This window comes from Ornithodoros turicata, chromosome 4, assembly GCF_037126465.1.
Source record: "Ornithodoros turicata isolate Travis chromosome 4, ASM3712646v1, whole genome shotgun sequence".
Classification (NCBI taxonomy): Eukaryota; Metazoa; Arthropoda; class Arachnida; order Ixodida; family Argasidae; genus Ornithodoros; species Ornithodoros turicata.
The window spans coordinates 70,382,873-70,389,423 of NC_088204.1; positions in this window are offsets into that span (position 1 = coordinate 70,382,873).

The following is a 6,551-nucleotide window of genomic DNA, read 5'->3' on the forward strand; positions in this document are numbered from 1 at the left end:
ACTGTAGGACATCTTTCTGGAGGTCATCACCTGTGGGTAACGTCTTTCTCCGATGGGCTTTCTAGGTGGCCCAAACAAATGGTAATCACTTGGAGCTAGATCCGGGATGTAACAGGGATGGGACAAAATCTTCCATCGCATTTCGGCCATGGTTGCTGCCGACAAATTCGCCGTGTGAGGCCGGCCATTGTCATGAAGAATAACGACCCTTCCAGTTACTCCGTCCTTTTCTTGCGAATTGGGTTACGGGAGCCTTTATCAAAGTGGAATATAGTACTGCGCTCGATGAAGTACTTGCTCCAAGAAGTTCACGTGGGTGACACCGCCTATGTCTTAGAAGACAGTTCCCATGGACTTTCCAGCAGACAACTATACATCTTGTTTTTCTTTGGCAGCGGGGAAGTTTTATGTCGCCATTGCAAGTGCTGCTTCTTTTTGTCTCTGTGTTGAAATGACGCATCCAGGGTTCGTCACTTGCGAAGATTGCGTGCAAAAATTCGACGCCATCGGATTGAAACCGGTTCAGCAGCTGCTCAGAGACTGACATGCGCGCTCCCTTCTGGTCATAAGTGTTCCCATCTTACACAGACTTTGCGGAATAGCAAGTCCTTGAGAACGATTGTATCCACATTGTCGTCACTAATATTACGCTCTGCTGCGATGGCCCGAAATGTTACTCGCCGGCTCTCGAGGATGACTTGCTTAACGCCTGCGGTGTTTTCTGGCGTGACTGGAGAGCGCAGTTGGACGACTGTAGCCTGCACGTGACTGCAGTTGGACGATAAGCCCGATCCCGTGTAGTGCAGTAACTTCTCCGTCGTTCATTTTGCTTAGTTTTTGTTACTGCTTGACGTCGTTTGCTCCCCATATCGTCTCTGAAATCTTTTCAACATATCAGGTTGTCTGATGCTGGGCTACCCTGCGCTGTTCTACACCTAGGCACACGACTTGCTGCCATGATAGCTACTGCTGCACGTGCACAGCTGCACGTATGTACGTGCCGCTGACTCGAGATGGATTGTACTTCGCTCGCCGAAAGCGTTATGCAATTCCATTGACTTCACTTACCTTTCTCGAGAGATATCTCCGTCAGCGTTGAACTACCATTCTGTATTAAATGACATTTTAAATTGCTATCGATCAAATGGAAACTCATTTCATTGTGACATTTCATGTGAATAGATATCGATTTGTAGTCACCTTAATGGGAACAGAACGCAATTTCCTTAATGTCGAATTACATTGTGAGTAGAGAGGTCGCCAGCGTAAGGTAGGATACCCATGTGGTTCCTGGGGCCCTGTTCTCGTCAAAGTAGTCGACCTCCATTACTTTGTGTCTCGCCTGCCATTGGTCGTTACGTGAAGAACACAAATGAATGTCACGCGCCCTCAACCAATGCTCGAGCTCTTGATCCTGCAGTCTTCGTGATAAACTAGTTAAAGCATGAAGGGTGCAGGACCAAGAGCTATACTATTGGTTGAGCGCGCATGGCATTCACCTTCTTCATGTAACCACCAATGACAGGCGAGACACAAAGTAATCGTGGTCGACTACTTTGACGAGAATAGGACCCCAGGAACCACCTGGTCATCCTTGCTTACGCTGGCAACCTTTTTACTCATGCATAACTCATTTGCTTGCCGGAGCACACTTAATGTGTGCTACAACACACGTGACTCTTGAACTTAAAATGAGTTTGCACACTCTGTGCTTTGGTGTTGGTGCTACTTAGTCGTCTGGTGTGCTAGTTTTATACTTATTTGATTGTGCTGCACATGTAGTCCTATGGTAAATCGACCTGCAATTTAAGCATACTTCACAAATCTGTATATTGCATATGCCCTTTACGTTTTAAACGAAAATCGGAAAAAGGTTTAACTAATCCATACCAAGGCAACCCATACCACACTCAACTCCACCTCTTTTGTGTTTGTGTGTGGGAAAGGGTGTTGATTATGGCAGTGCTTTTTTCTGTGTGCCACTCAAATTGGAGTCACTCCCGGGAATGCGATATCAGCAATAAGATGTCACAATATGTGAGTAATACTGAAGGGAATGTGCGAATCCCATATATGACATTTGCCGATGCATACTGAAGGACAGCTAAAGCGCACATGCCCCCGGGTTCCCCTGCGTAACTGTCCTTGTGTCATGGCCGTTTGAGTTGCACTGGTGTTACTGCTAACTCTGCTTTCCTATGTCACGCACATGATGCCGTTGCTTAGTGGCTAACATGCTCGCCCTCCACGCAGTTGAGGTGACCTCGGTTCGAAGTCTGTCACCGGCGGGACCACCAGGGTTTTTCCCGTACCCTTAAACGCAAATCATGTTGCGTAGTGGCCAGTGAAATCGGCCGAGGACGCGCCATCCCCCTTGAGGTGGTGGTGGGAGTAGTGGTGATGATGGAATTGCTTGCGTTAGTCGGCCACGATCAAGCAGGCAACGTCACGATTGTCGCCGAGGGACAGTGCGTCCTGGGTCGACTTCACAGGGAACGGTGCCCACACTTGTCTTAAAGCATCTAAAGAAATCCCAGGGAAGCACCCTGGCAGCACAGCCGGCGTACGGACTCGAGAGTTAAGAACCCTTGAACAAGGTGGCGATAATATGCTAACCTGCCAATAAACGAACCAAAGTCTTCTTTGCTTTCACCAAAAACAGGTGGCAATATAGGGGTAACACACGCCAGAGGAGAATTTGGTAATCCCATCATCCCAGTATTGTGAGCGCAGTTCCACAAAGAACCCCAGGGATGAAACTCAGAAATAAGTTTACGAAGTCACCATCTGCGTGTAGCAGCTAAATCAACGTTGTGACGCGTTGTGCCTGGTGCAACATTACTTCCTCATCCGTGTGAGTGCCTCACACAACCTCGTGCACCTTGAATCTCATGATACCACCAGAGATCTTGGGACGGCATTCGGCACTCTTTCACACCAGACTTCAACCTCTGAAGCAAAACTAAAATTGAATACTGGTACCTAACTGGATTGGGTACAATAGTGTTGAAAACGAAGAGAACACGATTTAACAATATTTTATTTTATATTTCTCGCATCAAGTAGGTCAATAGTTATTCATATGAGCTGGTTGGCGCAGGTTCTTGTGCAAAATTTGCAGGAAGGCTCGCGCTGTTTTGGAACCCATGTACCAATACTTGTTCGAATACGAAATGCTGAATATCAAGTCCAGTGTTACACACAAATTAAGCGGTGTGTAATTCCTTCTTTTTTTGCACTTCATTTTCATCTGCCCTCATCGGCAAGCAGTTACCACCACCATTACCACCCCAACCATTTTTCCACCCGCAAGTGGTGAAAGAAATGCAGAGTAGCCAAGTAAGCATAACAAGATATGATAAACTTGCACACCTAGAACCGTGTCAGGTTATCAAGTCTTTGTGAAAGGGACACCGTTCCAACGTTCCGCCTACACGGCGTTCTCTAAAACACATGTCATCTTCTTTCATCTTGCACACTTTCTTGTTTGAAATGATATCACTGATGTGCCGAAGCTTGTACTACGTAGGATTAGTAAATAAAGGTAAAAACCATATGTGGAATACCTAGTTTCTCTCCGGCTTACCCCCGGGGACCCCGGGGGCAAGTGCGCTTTAACTGTCCTTCATGATGCATCGGCAAATGTCATATATGGGATTCGCACATTTCCTTCAGTATTACTCACATTTTGTGACATCTTATTCCTGATATCGCATTCCCGGGAGTGACTCCAATTTCACCTCGTGACTAGTAACCGGCAGCCAGTGGCGTCACATTGGTACGCGTCATACGCTGCGTGAGGTTATTGTGTCACCCCCTCGCACACACGCAATAACGGATCCCTATCCGCACCAGGCGATACGCGACTAACAACAACATTATAGCGCTGTTGCGGCAAAGTTTGCACAGCGCCGTTTCGGGCCCAAGCGGTCACGGATCCAACAGAAGGTAGTTTCACTAGCGGGTTTTGCACGATGTTTCAAGCGGTATGGCGCCAAGAAAAGTTACTAAGACTCTAGGAAATCTACATAAAGCGCGCCGCATCTTGCCATGTGCGAACAACACGAGGCCACGTATTTGAAAGTGTTGGCGTGGTCCGCTATCTACCGCGCGTTGCAGATTTTGGAGCGCTGAAATTGCTGCTCACTTGCGCCACCTGCACCGCAGAAACAGGGATATAAGTGTTTTGGTATTTGATGCAGAACCGATACCTCGGGTGGATGCCATGTTAGCCCGAGTCGGCAGGAAACGGTACTTTTCCAAATTAGATTTAGCCAGAGGGTACTGGCAAATACCGATGTCGGAGTCGTCTATGCTCGTCTATGCGTCGTATGCTCCCCACACCAGGTGTAGGCCAGCTCACCGCGAGGTGAACGGGCTCATTCACCACAATAAGCTACGCAGAAAAAAAATCACATGCTCGCAAATGGCGATTCATGTTATTCTTGGTCATGTACGGAAGAAAGTATTGTCCTCTCATGTAAGTTGTATGGTTATATTCCCTTAACTACACCCGGTTTGCCTAACCGACCCGTTGACCTACCCAGTCGCATCCCAAAAACTGTATTACGGGATGATGGCTGCGGAGTTTCATCGCAAGGGGGCGACACTCTACCCCATTGCTGGTGGTGAAGCGGGGAATGAAATAATGAGCCCCTTCACAATAAGGATCTAAGTCCTGTGGTGCCCAGAAACGTGAAGGGAGCCTTGAGGGCACATCGTACAGCATCTCAAAGAGCACGAAGAGCACACCCAAACAGCACCAAACGAATATTTATTTCCTTACATCAGTCTCTTCTCGCTGCTGTGTCGCTCTGCCAGCGTCTCTTCTCGCTGTCTCGTCATTCCGGAGGCGTCCATTCTCGCTGCCTGCGACGAACTGTGTCGGCTTCCGATGTCGCTCGCTTTTATCTCCATCTTTTGCAATGGGACAGTGTATCTTCCCTCTACGCTATAACGGCGCCCTCACATGTGTGATAATGGCGTTCCCGCATCTTGCCCCCGTTCGAAGAAGAGCGACCTCAGGGAGGCCTGGTAAGTCCAACAGGTCATCGTCAGTAGCAAGAGCTTGGGGAGAGGATCTGCCCAGAGGAGAACGACTGTGGCTGGGAAAGAACTTATGGCTGGAGTCAGTGAATGAGTGCCACACTTGCTTCCAAATCAAGAGAGGCGTGTGAAGAAGACTTTGCTGGCTTAACCGGAGGGGAGCAGCCTTTGCTGGATTGGGATGCTGGATTGATGGATTGGGATGTATGGGCATGGGCTATCTCTGAAAATCCGGCCTACACTCAAAAAAAGTAAATAAAGAGAACAACGTCACGTTGGTTGCTTACGTGGGCGAAGGTAGTAGCGAGCAATCCCGGGAACCACGCCCTGGCCAGTAGTTCTTGAGGTCTAGTACGTGGACGGGGCCCGTTCCCTTGTTGTCCGAGCTAGCTGCGCGCTTACCCGATATGCACCGTCCCACCGATCAGCGAGAGAGGCAGCAAACCTCAACAACACGGAATATCCATCGGACGTACGATTAATGTACCTCACCTCCGTGGTCCGATTCGTACGTCTGATGCATATCCTTCTGACATCCAAGGCGGATGAAGATACAATATCCGCATAACGTCCCGCACCGATATCCCTGGGAATGTCAAATCTAGTTCGTGTGCCGCGCACGGGCAACGGCGTGGATTTGGGCAACGCATATCGGTTGGGGTGAAGAAGCCTTGCGGGGCGATGCCGTATGAGTGCAGGGTTGGGGGGGTGTCGTTTTTCCAACGAAATAAAAAAAATAAAGAGAGGGCGGTCTGTCTGCCGAGACGAGCAGCAAGTTGCCACAGAGAGAGAAAAATGGGGTGGTCAAGCTAAAAAAAGAAAGTTTTCGCTGCTAAAACAAAAAGTGCTTCGATGAAACCTACGGCAAAAACCAATGAAGTACCAAACTTAGGGCGGAATATATCAAATGCAATTTCTTACACAATTTTATCAGGACAACCTCAGTGTGGAATCGATGGCTGAATATATGTTAGAAAGGTATATTTCCGCCGAAATTCATGATTTTTTCCTGCGTAACCTTGCAAGTCTGTGCGTCTCAAAAATATTTTAGCGCGTTCTATACCTCCTACACAACTCTAAACGGTTGAAGTAACTAAGAAATAATTGCAGAATTCCGTAAAAAAATTCAAAGGTTCCCAAAATTTTAGGGGCATAACCTCTCAATACAAAGCGTCGATCAACCTTCAACGTGTCTCGGCACGAAAATATTATGCTTTGCTTCACGCACGGCTTGAAAAGAAATGGGCTGGAGTTACATACTGGGAATTAGAGTGATAGAGATTAAACATTAACACTAATCTAGATACCTTACGACGCGCTGCAAGCAAAGGAATTCCGTTTTTAAGTTTCAATTCTGTCATACTGGTTGTACGATCAAAAAGAAATTTGGCTCGAATTTGCTGAAAAAGCTACTTTGTCAGAATTTTTTCCGCCAGGTTGGTTGCATGCCAAATCGCAATCCTCAAGAGGAAATCACGACGAGCAAAAAAAGAAAAAATACTGCG